Source organism: Pantherophis guttatus, chromosome 2 (assembly GCF_059756535.1).
Source record: "Pantherophis guttatus breed Tessera chromosome 2, ASM5975653v1, whole genome shotgun sequence".
Lineage (NCBI taxonomy): Eukaryota > Metazoa > Chordata > Lepidosauria > Squamata > Colubridae > Pantherophis > Pantherophis guttatus.
Genome location: NC_142064.1, coordinates 62,301,775 through 62,314,956, shown reverse-complemented (window position 1 = coordinate 62,314,956; position 13,182 = coordinate 62,301,775). Strand labels below are relative to the sequence as shown.

The 13,182-nt window shown below is 39.3% G+C and overlaps 1 protein-coding gene and 1 long non-coding RNA gene across 2 annotated transcripts in view; one reads left to right on the top strand and one right to left on the bottom strand.

Moving 5' to 3' along the window:
• The window catches only part of ERCC6L2 (ERCC excision repair 6 like 2), a 173,723-nt gene that overhangs the window by 73,326 nt on the left and 87,215 nt on the right, over positions 1-13,182 (top strand). The gene's annotated exons all lie outside the window — the stretch shown is intronic.
• LOC117661961 (uncharacterized) lies at positions 8,772-12,770 on the bottom strand. Its single transcript, XR_009622242.2, has 2 exons — positions 12,222-12,770; positions 8,772-11,498 (listed from the first exon to the last, which is right to left on the bottom strand). It is a non-coding gene; the product is annotated as an uncharacterized LOC117661961 (long non-coding RNA).

Genomic DNA, 13,182 nt, shown 5'->3' with positions numbered 1-13,182 from the left:
GAAAAATGCTCATAAATCACTTTTTTCATTGCCATTGTAACTTTGAATGGTCACTAAATGAACTGTTGTAAGTCAAGGACTAACTATTACCAGTCTAGGTGGACAGAAGCTACGCCAAAACGATTCTCTTGCATAAAGGACCTGTTAATCATTGCTGTCATTTTCATTCGTCATTTTGCTGAAATACCAGATGGAGCTTTAAGGAGGATCAGAATATTCACATGCCAATTGATAGTAGCTCTTGGATTTAGTAATATATGTTTATTCCCAAGCAGGGGTGGGTTCTACTTACCTTTACTACCAGTTCTCAATGGGATCGCTTCTGATGAAGTCCGGGTCAGTGGGCAGAGCCTCCCACCGGTTTTACTACCGTTTCTATAGAACCGGTCTGAATCGGGGGCAACCCGCCACTGTTCCCAAGGCAGTATTTAATATGGCACCTAGAGCAATACCAATTCATGAGCTGAAACAAGCAACCTGGGGCAAACTGAATGTGCATTTAGCTAAAGAAAACAGTAATCAGAAACCTAACATACTTCATTTATTTTAAAGCTTTAATTTCAATCAAGAATCTAGTGCTTGAGAGAAATACCAGGCTTCAAAAATATTATCCCATATTTACTATAAAGAATAGGGGGAGGGCGAAAACAAATGCTCAATCTGTGACAAATATTCCCAACATATTTTTTTTTAAAAAAAGTTTGTCTTTAGTCAGAAAAAACACTTTGCTGTTGTGATTAAACATATAAAGAATGGTTGCAGAAATTAGGTATGTCTAATTTAATGAAAGAAGGAATAGGGATGACATGATAGCAGTGTTCCAATATCTCAGGGGCTGCCACAAAGAAGAGGGAGTCAACCTATTTTCCAAAGCACCTGAAGGCAGGACAAGAAGCAATGGGTGGAAACTAATCAAGGAGAGAAGCAACCTAGAGAACGAATGAGAAATTTCCTGACAGAACAATTAATCAGTGGAAAGACTTGCCTCTAGATGTTGTGATGCTCCAACACCGCAGGTTTTTAAGAAGAGATTGGACAACTATTTGTCTGAAATGGTATAGGTTTTCTGCCTAATCGAGGGTTAGACTGGTGTCCCTTCCAACTCTGTTATTCTGTTCTCTTGACTAGGCCTAGGCAACTCCGTGTTTAAGTCCTCTGTCACAAATGGAAACAAACTCACATATGACTTTGGGCCAATTGCTCTCTTAGTCTAATCTTCCTTTTTGGGGGGAATATAAAATGAAAGAATGTCTACTGTTAAGGACTCTGAGGTCTAGATGAAAGGCAGGCTATAAATAATCAAATAGCTAGATTGTGTCTGGGGATGTGGGGGAAGAGACAGAGTTGTGTCATTTTGTCTACCAATTTAACATCAGTGGCAGGGATAAGTTGCTCTGGAGTTTTGGAATATGCAAAGATTGTAGCTGTCTTTTCTTCCCCTTCTCCATTTGGCAAATAATCCAAAAGTTTTCTTCTTCCTCTTTGCAAAATTGAAAGAAAAATGAAAATTAGAAAAATTGAAATAATGTATTTGGGCAAACATAGAATATCATCCTTACCAGTGAGAACTAATTTGGGGTACTGTATTCCCACCGAAATAACCTTTTGCTGACATTTACAGTAAATATTCAAGTGTGAGCCTTTGGAATCTAGTTGACAAGTTTTCTGCTGGCATGAGAAATTATCTATCTGTTTCCTCCCTTCAACTGCAGTTTTAAAAACATATAAACAGGAACTCTGAATGATCTTTGATGTCTTGAAATGTATTTTATTTGCACCTCAGGCTGCTTGCAGGTGACGCTGGGGGAGTAGAAAATGCAGACAGCCAATTGGAGTATTATAAGAACACAACAAATTAAAGTAATTAATTTTAGACAGAAAAAAAAAATATCTACAGGTGATGGATTTTTCTACTGGTCATATATGAATTATTCCACAAAGATGCACAAAGACCCACTGTCACAGGTCATGGCCATACCATGCATTCACATTGTATCTTGCACAGTTTCTTGTTGCTTTAAGGCAGGGCTGTCAAACTCCCGGTCTGTGGGCCAGATGTGTCACATGCTGGTCATGCCCAACCCCGGTTTAGCAAAGGGGAAAAAGTCCCGATATGTCATGTGACAATGATGTGACGGCATGAATTTGACACCCCCACTTAATTAATTCATACAAAAGAATGTTTCAGTGGATAGGAAGGGCATGTGTGTGGAAATGTATATAATGTCCATTTAGACAGGCTACTGGAAGACTGGAAATTTTCATTGGAAATCATGTACAAAGGATTAGATTAGATTAGATTAGATTAGATTTATTGGACTTCTATACCGCCCTTCTCCCAAAGGACTCAGGACAGTGTACAGCCATATTAAAACACATATAGATTTACAAAATTTAAAAACAATTTAAAACCGAATATATAAAATTTGGCCCACAAAATTAAAAAACTAACATACACCCATTATAAAATTCATATTAGGCCAGCCCAGCTTGTTGGAACAAAAGGGTCTTCAGGGCGCAGCGAAAGGTATGCAGGTCGGGGATCATACGAACCTCTAGGGGCAACTCATTCCAGAGGGCTGGTGCCCCCACAGAGAAGGCTCTCTCCCTGGGTGTTGCCAGTCGGCATTGTTTGGCCGACGGCACCCTGAAGAGCCCCTCTCTGTGGGAGCGTATTGGCCGGTGGGAGGTTGCCGGTGGCAGAAGGCGGTCTTGTATATACCCTGGTCCTAAGCCATGGAGCACTTTAAAGGTGGTGACCAACACCTTGAATTGCATCCGGAAGACCACCATTATGCAAATGTTTGACATGCCCAGGCCTGTTTAACTCCAGACCACAACAGCACATGTGGACATATAGATCTGGCACAGAGAACTTGATTTTTTTAAATGAAGTATCAAATAAAGATTATAATCTAGCACTGAATTGGACTCACTGAAATAAATTTTCTGAAGCAACTTTCATTGTTTCTTAGATCCTGATCAAATCTTGCCTTCCAGTATTATTTATAACAACTACATTATTTAAGTATTTTTGAAATGAAATTTGACAATACCTTAATCATCATCTTTACACAGTCTTTCTCCCCCACATGAGTCCAAGAAGAATTAACATTTCATTGAATTACCAAAAATTTGGGAAAGGATTGATTGATGATCATTTTAAGCTGGGTGCTTCTTACACACTAGAAGATATTTCATTAATATCACACCTGACCAACTGATTCTTGATACTAGAATGTCTGTTTGTTTGAGCTTTGTGGGAATGCTTTAGTCCACCAGGACAGGATTGGACATGAAGGTTGGACAATCTATTCTATCATTAAAAAAGGGCCTACCCCTTTGGACAATCTATTCTATCATTAAAATCAGGGCCTACCTAATTTGACAGGATCGATTCCCACTACTTCGTTTTTGCTTAATTATGATTAAATATATACCTTGCCTTTCTGCATACATAACCACTCAAGGCAGTTTCTAGTAATGTACAGGCCAATGGTGAGCAGTTCACAACAATCTGTATATTAAAATATGAAGGTTCATTAACTAAAGCTAGTTGTTTTTTTTTAAAAAAAACTGCTCCCAATGACCGCATATAGTAGAATGAAGGAATATGGCATGCTTCCGGCATCAAAAACAGAGCTTGCAATTATTTCATATATAAAATTATTGGATTTTCTTGGTCCTTTGTTCCTCCTTCAGGGTTTCCTCACATCTATTGATAAAGGATTCTGCTTCATTCTAATGCAAAAGGAGGAAAGGTTTTTTTTTGTGGTACACAATGTTAAAGCAAATAGGATTATGATCTGCAAGCTCTCCTGGCAGATAGAGGTCAGTTTTGGGGCTACTCTGCCATAGGGCATATATTTGGATGACTGCTCTTTTTTAAAAAAATGGTCTAAGAATATTGCATCATTGTTTTTGAGGGAATGTCACATTTGTCGCCAGAGAAGTAAAATCTGAATAGAGGATTCTTTTCTATTGTTACTTCCCATTCTAACTTTGCAATGACTAATCTGTTTTACTAGCTCTACAGAACAATTAGATAACATAGTGTATTTTTACTACCCATCATCTATTCAATGCATTTTTAAAAGTTTTTTCAGGTGTTGAGAATTATTGAGCAAATGAATGAAAGAAAAAGTAAATGATCACAGTGAAAAACTCAATAAAGAAGAATTCCTAGATTTATTGGCTGTGCTCCAATACTATTATAGAGATTTCAAAGTGTGTCTGTGTGTATGTTTATAGCAATAGCAATAGCACTTAGACTTATATACTGCTTCATAGTGCTTTTACAGCCCTTTCTAAGCAGTTTACAGAGTCAGCATACTGCTCCCAACAATCTGGGTCCTCATTTTTACTGACCTCGGAAGAATGGACGGCTAAGTCAACCTTGAGCCTGGTGAGATTCGATCTGCCAAACTGCTGGCAGCTGGTGATCCGCAGAAGTAGCCTGCAGTACTGCACTCTAACCACTGCGCCACCGCAGCTTGTGATAGAGGAAGGAGAGAGGGAGGGAGAGGGAGACTATATCAGAGATGACAAAGCTAGATATCCAAGGAATTTGAGCACACAAAGTGAAAAGGTTTCTTTGATACTAATGATTATGTTATTATCCATTAAAAACCCTTAAGCACTAACACATAGCCAAATGTTTGTTCATCTTCAAGTGGGCAAATTTACCAAAGTAATTCATGATTCATGAATGGTTTGAGACCACCATTATCTTCACAATCGGCCAAACCTCTGCAGCAGTGGTGAAATCTGAACCGGTTTACTACCGGTTCGCTGGCTGTGCATTCGCAGTGCACCCCACGTACTAAATGTGAGGTGTGCACATGCAGTGCATGCCAAAAGGAGGCATGCGGTAAGTAGAACAGTGTGCGAGGGGGTTTATCAGCTGTGGTGTGCAATCTTTCTTTTTACTTTTAAAAGCTTTTGTTTTTAAAAGTAAAAAAAAGAGCCTCTGACGAGCGCGCTGCTCAGCTGGGATCGTCAGAGGCTTTTTTTTACCTTTTAAAAGCATTTTTTCTACAACTTCTTCAGCCGAAGAGGTTGTAGAAAAAATGCTTTTAAAAGCCTCTGATGATCAGGCAACTCAGCTGGGATTGTCAGAGCCTTTTAAAAGCATTTTTTCTACAACTTCTTCAGCTGAAGAGGTTGTAGAAAAAATGCTTTTAAAAGCCTCTGATGATCAGGCAACTCAGCTGGGATTGTCAGAGCCTTTTAAAAGCATTTTTTCTACAACTTCTTCAGGCAAAGAGGTTGTAGAAAAAATGCTTTTAAAAGGCTCTGATGATCCCAACTGAGCCGCACAATCATCAGAGGCTTTTTTTTTTTAAAGCATTTTTTCTACAACCTCTTCAGCCAATTCTCTGAACCACCCACCACCATCGCTACCGGATCAGGTGATCTGGTCCGAACTGGAAGCATTTCACCCCTGCTCTACAGGCTGTTCGCCTTAGGACTGTTTTCCTTATATGATTTACAATACAGTGTTACCTAGCCATTGCTGAGGCAAAATATAGCTTGTTGTCCTTACTGTTCTAAGAGCACAAGGATAGCTGGATTGAGTCTAGAAATGTTTCAAGTTTCTAGTAGGGGTCCTGCTGTGTTGTTAATCCTCTGGATGTTGGTCTTTCATTCCCCAGTCTCTAACTTTCAGGGCTTTTGGCTCTGGCTTGGAAATTGGCTTATGTGTTGTTGAACTCAACATATCAGAAAGGTGCCAAGTGTATGAAAACTGATCTATGTTCAGGATTAGAATTTTGCTTCTCGATTCTGGTTGTGTTCCAGAAGAAGGGCTCTGCTGGAATCATATGTCAGACCTCTCACACTGATAAATTCAATGGAAACTCTTTCACATCCTCACGTGTGGGCACTGGCTTGCCTTCAGAAAAAGACCACCCACATGCAGGCAAGCAGAGGATCCTATAATTGCCCAACATTTTCATGACTTGTTTTGAAGTTGTGTTATCAGATGCTGGAGGGGAGAGGGGTGGTGGGGAACTTTCAATAACAATAGTTCATAAATGGAAGCAGCTACACCAGGACTTGATAAACATTTCAATCCAAGGTATTTGTGTAGCAGAGCCTGTAATTTACAATGTACTCAACTGCTCTAAAGCTTTGGTTTCACATTACAGGATAACATCATTACTGTTCTGGCGGGGGGGGGGGGTAATGTGTTAAGAAGGGGGCTCACATAGCCAAAATTTCATGGTTATCTAATCCTTTCAGAGTTAATGATGCCATTGCATTACACTTGCTGCTTTACCTCTACCATAGGAGCCACTGTGACATAAAGCCATGGAATAGAAGGATTGGTGGTGGGTAGGGGAAAAAATTCTATTTATTTGACAAAGGCACTTTCTAGAGAGTTTGCATTGCAATCCTATGGGACACTACTGTCTTCCTTTGCATGCTATCTAAAGGTAAATGTTCCCCTCGCACATATATACTAGTGGTTCCCAACTTTGGGGGCGGTGCTCATCTCCATTTCAAAGCTGAAGAGCCAGCGCTGTCTGAAGACGTCTCCATGATTATGTGGCCGGCATGACTAAATGCCAAAGGCACATGGAACGGTGTTACCTACCCACCAAAATGGTCCCTATTTTTCTACTTGCATTTTTTATGTGCTTTCGAATTGCTAGGTTAGCAGAAGCTAGGAGAGGTAACGGGAGCTCATCCTGTTATGCGGCACTAGGGATTCGAACCGCTGAACTGCCAACCGTTTGATCGACAAGCTCAGCATCTTAACCACTGAGCCACCGGTCCCTTATGCTATCTATCTACTTGCAAATGTGAAACTCTGTCTAACTACATGAAACATTTTTCAGGAGTGAGTTAAGTTACTGTTGTGGATTTGTGTATTTAAGTTATGTATTGGACATATTGTAAGTTATCCAGAATCTTTTTGGAGTTGGATAGCTTTAACAATCAATAAAAAAGTATAGGTAGACCCTATTTAACAATGCTAGTTGGGACTCAATTGTTAAGCAATGAGATAGTAAATCGAAAACCAGTTCCAGAGGTCCTGGTACCATTATTAAGCAAGGGCCACAAAGGTCATTAAGTAAGGACTCACATGACTGCAATTTCCAAATTCCTTCCAGCTTCCCCATTATTTTGGAGACGATGATAGGGAAGGATGCAAATTGTGAATATGTGACTGCAGGATGCTGTGAAAGCTATAAATATGAAGTGAGGTCATAATTACCATGGTTCAGTACTGTTATTAAGTTTGAATGGGTGATGAATGAGTGGTCATTAAATGAGGACCACCTGTAAGAAAATTTGTACTTCAACTTTCATCAAAGGCCAAAGCAAGGGACGATAGACATTGTAGTACAAATTATACAGAGAGCACTACACTCTTTCTCAGATACCCACAACTGTATCGTAATTATTTTTGCATTATCAGAATAGCCTAAAATTTCAGAAAAGAAACTCAAGCTGCCTCAATCAGACTTATCTCGAAGTGTTAACTTATGTGTTGGGTCCCCCCCCCCCGCTTCTGTACATGCATAATAAATATGCTTCTATAGCCTAGGATTATGATAAAATCTTTAGGTTCAACAACCATCATCTTCTAAAACTTAATATATTTTATCTCAGATATAAAGAAGCCTTAATGCTCTCTGCTGGGTCACCTCCTTTGGCCTTCAGAACACAGCAATACAAAGATGCAGAAATTTCTCTCTGATTTTATTTTTCAGAATAAACCCAGTTTAATGTATATAGTTTTGGACGGATACATTTTATTCCCATCACAGGTTTGCATAGTTCAGTACTTTAACATATCACAATGGCAGGGGGGGGGGTGAATAATTTTTTCACTCACATGCTCCCTCTGCTGGTTTCCTTACCATCCTAAAATTAGATCCTCTAATATATACAGTAACTCTTATGATGCTCCCCAGAACTGGATACAGATCACGATATAACTATAATATATACCTTAGCACAGTGCCTGTAGAAACAACCAGATCTTCAGCACATTCTTCAGGTTGCAGCTTGCAGATTTATGAGGCAAAGTTGTTCCAGAGGGCAGGTGCAGTGAAAAAGCATTCTTCCAGACAAAATGTTATCAGAAAATTTCAAGGGATCTAGTTATTGTGATCTTCCATGACTACCCTCCAGAGGTGGGTTGCAGCAGGTTCTGACCAGTTCTGGAGAACCGGTAGCAGAAATTTTGAGTAGTTCGGAGAACGGTAGCAAAAATTCTGACTGGCCCCACCGCCCCCATCTATTCTCTGCCTTCCAAGTCCCAGCTGATCGGGAGGAAATGGGGATTTTGCAGTAACTTTCCCCTGGAGTGGGGTGGGAATGGAGATTTTACAGTATCCTTCCCCTGCCACACCCACCAAGCCATGCCCACCAAGCCACACCCACAGAACCGGTAGTAAAAATTTTTGAAACCCACCACTGCTATCCTCCCATATTTTCATATCATTGTTGCTTTTTCTTCTTGCCAGGGAAAAAAAAAAACTTCATTAAAACCCTGAATGGTTAACATAGGAAAATAAAGAATTTCTACACAAAGTCTTTTGATTATTAGCACAAGAAGCTGCTCACCTAAAGCCTCTTCAGGGAGAAACATAAAACGTGATGGAAAGCTTTCATCAAAAAATGGAATCTGGAAAAGTTTTCAGTAGTAATTGCTGGGTTTCAAAAGGAGAAACATGGGTAGCATTTTACTGACATGTTGTTTGCAATGAACAATCAAAAACGGAAGAGAGAATAAAATTCATAAAACAAGAAAGGACAGCTGATAAGAGGGCTGATTTATTTCGAAAAATCAGAATCCTTTGAAAATCTTTTTTGATATATTACTACCTCTGAAAGAGAAATTATCATGGATATCACATTGAATTATGACAGTGTTTCTCAGCCAGGCTGGCTGGGGAATTCAGGGACTTGATGTCCTCCCATCTTAAAGTTGCCAAGGTTGAGAAACATTGATATCACATGGATGTCTAACCAATGGCAGCTTGAGAGAACATTCCAACAAATGTATTCCAACAAATATTTTACAGGGGGTGGAAGTTGCATCTCAGTTCCCAAGTTAATTACAGCTTGAATCTTAGGAAAATATTTCTACATAATGCACATACTAGTTATGGAAAATATGCTATAGCCACTTTAGTTATATGTATATTAATATATATAGGAATTTTCCAACATCCATTACCTTTTTAAAAATCAATAAAACTGTAACCCAATAATATTTTTTTAAAAAAATATCATCCAGAAGGAAGGCTTCTAAACTTCCCTGAGGACAAAATAAAGAAACCAAACAAACATTATAGTTATTCCAACTTTGGGTAATTAAATGGTCTGCCAAAGCCTTTATCTGATTGTAAAATATGCTATTCAGGTTATACTTCATTTAAATTTATGCCTCACTAACAACAAAGCTGCAGGAAATTAAATCTCGATGATACTTATAATTGTTTATAAATTGTATACAAAACTTATCTGGATGCACCATTCAGAACTTTTCATTCTTCATTCTTTGCTTGGTCATCTGTCCTTACTTAGGGACTCATAATAATTAAAAATAGAATAGAATTTTTTATTGGCTAAGTGTGATTGGACACACAAGGAATTTGTCTTGGTGCATATACTCTCAGTGTACATAAAAGAAAAGATATGTTCATCAAGAATCATAAAATACAACACTTAATGATAATCATAGGGTACAAATAAGCAATCAGGAAACAATATCAATATAAATTGTAAGGATACAAGCAACAAAGTTATAGTCATCTAAATGGGATAGTATCCTTTATCAGTTCCTTCCCATGCAAGAGAGTAACCAACATATGGATACAAAAAGTGTGCAGTTTCTTGTTTTCACCCAAAAGAAAGGGAAAGAAAAATGTAAGTTGTTTGCAGATGAAACCAGACTTGCAAGCTTAACCCCAAGAGGTGTTGCCTGGAAGGGTTGAAAATATGGTACAGATAAATTTTGCTTAGATAAATATTCTGTTGGAAGAAAACTCCTTCTGTCAGTCAAACGCAGTTTCTTCGAACTGATCCCAGCAAAGGAACTACAGAAGGAGATGGATAAGGTGGCATGTCAAGGGAGAAGTCAGACTCTTTTGGGGTCAAGCTCTCTATGTGGCTTTGAAAGGCATCTCCCCAAAGCATTCCTGATCAAAGAAGCAAATGAGATCATAAAAAAAAAAAGTTTTTGTTCAGTTCCATTAATTTAAAAAAAAAATTGTTTAGTTCCATTCAACCATTTCTTTATCTACTTGATTTAAAGTTAAAATTTGCTGGCAACTTTTAGATGGTTCCCTGGAGATGATATCCCTGGCTTTTGGGGGCCACATGCAGCCTTGAGCCTCATGTTGTCTAGTTGGGTGCTACATCCCAGCCTTCTGTGACCAAGCTAATTTCCAACACATTGTATTCAGCTTCAATAAAACTTTCTTTATTTTTTCCTTTGAGATAATTCAAACTTGCAATGACTGAGATTAGAAAACAGCACAGTTTCAATCAACCTAAAAGTCTCCTCAGCTGGGTCTTAGACATTCTCCTCTTTATGGAATGGGTTACCAACCAGATGTGTATAGAGTAGACAAGACATGTATTCCTAGGACAAGTTCAGCCCTTCCACTGCAACCTGTATTCAAGGAACAGATGTTTTAATGTCCTTTGAAAATTTCCTTCCTTTGTTGTGGTGCACAGAGGGGGGCAGTAAACAGAGATTTTAAGACACCTGAGCTTTTCCATTTTCAAAATGACACTAAGACCACCTAGTAGTGTCATTGTGACCTTTCCACTGGGACATTAGATGACATCTTTTGATTGGTCACTGTAGTTTGAGAAATGCCATCTTCCTTTCTTCCAAATGTTCTGTCCAAATAGTTAATCGCAAAGGTTCGAAAGGCATTTGGGGAGAAGGCAGGCTCTCAGAGATGTGCGCTGAAAGATGTGTTTTTTCAAGCTGTTTGTGCATTCGCAAGCTTGTGTATGTATGTCAGTAGGAGCTCTGTGTGTGGCCTAACAGTGTGTCAACAAAAAGTGCCATTTGCCTTGAAGGCTTTCCAAGCCACCCTGAATGCTAGCAGGAAACATTGCTCTGTAAGTAAAAGAACACACAGGCCAAGATAGTTATTTGGTAATTGTGTCTTCTGTATATTCACATTTGGAGACTCTGTAAACATCCTCCCGGCTGGCTGTCGGGGCATGCCTTTCACCGCAGGTCCTCAAAGCGAGGTTTGCCGTGCTCTTTTGTCTTGCTATTGTTCTCCAGGCATCTTACCAAATACCGTCAGCAGCTACCTTCTATGCTAGACTTCCATGAACATCAATGGATTATGGGTGTGGGGGTTAAAGCATTAGATTTAGCAGATGTAGGTTTGAGTTACCTTTTGATCATAGAGCATATTGGATGGCTATCAGCCTGCCCTGCTTCCCTTGTTCAACTCACTTCCTGGGGCTGCTGCAGGCATCCTTATCTCCCTCAGAAGCCGTCTTGAATCCTCAGAAAAAAGTTAGGGTAGATATGTAACCAATCAGCGATAAACAATAAAACAACAATTGGTAGGATTCATTTGGAGTTCTAATGCAAACCCTTGTCTGATGTGGCTCTCTCAGTGACAGAAATTCACATGCTTCATTAAATATTCATGCATTGCTCTTATACCTTGTGAAGTAAAATTTAGGAAAGAGATTATGGGCTTTTTGCTTATATACTATGAATTATATAATGGGTTTATTACAGGGGTGAAATGCTTCTGGTTCGCTCCTGTTCAAGCAAACCGGTAGTGATTTTAAAAAAATAGCTGTTCGGTTGAACCGGCAGTTTAAAAAGCTATCGGTTTGAGTGAACCGGTAGTTAGCTACCTGTTCAGGTGAACCAGTAGTTTAAAAAAGCTACCTGTTCCTCTGAACCGGTATTTCCGATTGTCATGGAGGTTAAATCTATGTACCATAAAATCTTATCTCTATAACAATCTACTATAACAAATGAGACTTACTAGCAGTTCACAATAAACTGTTTTTATTTACATAATAATAAAAACAATATCTATTTAAATACTAAATAGTATGTCATTCCTTTTCTTAAATATCCTGTCAGATATATATATGTAATCACTCTATATGATTATAGTTCTGGCTATTCTTCCTCAGAAGAAGGAGTCTTTTAATACATCAGATCTACCTCTGATCCCTAATCAGAAATCTCCTAACTGCCAACTTACTAATGATTAACTGTCTTCCGAACTGCCTTTCAACTGCATACTGACTGCAGAACTGCCCTTTAGAACTGCCCTCTAACCAGTAGTGGGATTCAAGTAATTTAACAACCGGTTCTCTGCCCTAATGATTTCTTCCAACAACCAGTTTGCCAAACTGCTCAGAAAGTTAACAACCGGTTCTCCCGAAGTGGTGCGAACTGGCTGAACCCCACCATTGCTTCTAACTGACATTAGAACTGCAGAACTGCCCTCTAACTGACAACTAACTGACTACTAACTGATAATTAACTTTCTGTCAGGAATCTCCTTTTATACTATCAACTTTGACAGTTATGGGAGGGAATATAAAAACCCTGGAGATTCAAACCCATCAGCTGCCTTCTGATTGGCTCACCCACTTGTCCATTCCAAAAGCCATTAATAGGCACAGCAATTGAGAAATAACTTTTCTCTCACACTGATGATCAGCTGTGCAGCGGGGTTTAGCTTTGCTAGAAAGCAGGAAATCCTGCTTTCAAGCAAAGCTAAATCGCGCACCACAGCTGATCCCCCCCTCACTGTTCTACTTACCTTCCCAAGCCTCCTTTTGGCGCACTGCGCATGTGTGTGCGGTGCACAGAGTGCGCATTTGGTGCATACTGTGCATGTGCATGCATATGCAAGCAGTGTGCATTTGGCGCACAATGCGCATGCGCGGCCAGCAAACTGGTAGCAAATCGGTTCAGATTTCACCACTGGTTTATTACTGTCCTTTAGAGGTCCTTCTTTGAATGTCTTTTCAGGAAGAAGTGTGGTAGCCGGTTGTGGGTACTTTTCAAAATGGCATGCTAATTACAATATGTGGGTCATTTTATAGATCTGGGGAGGGACTCTTCCCTTGTTTTGAATTCTCAAATGATTCCCAGGAGCTTAGAATTGATGTAATGATATTTTTGGGGAAAGGGATTTTACAGTTCTTTTATGG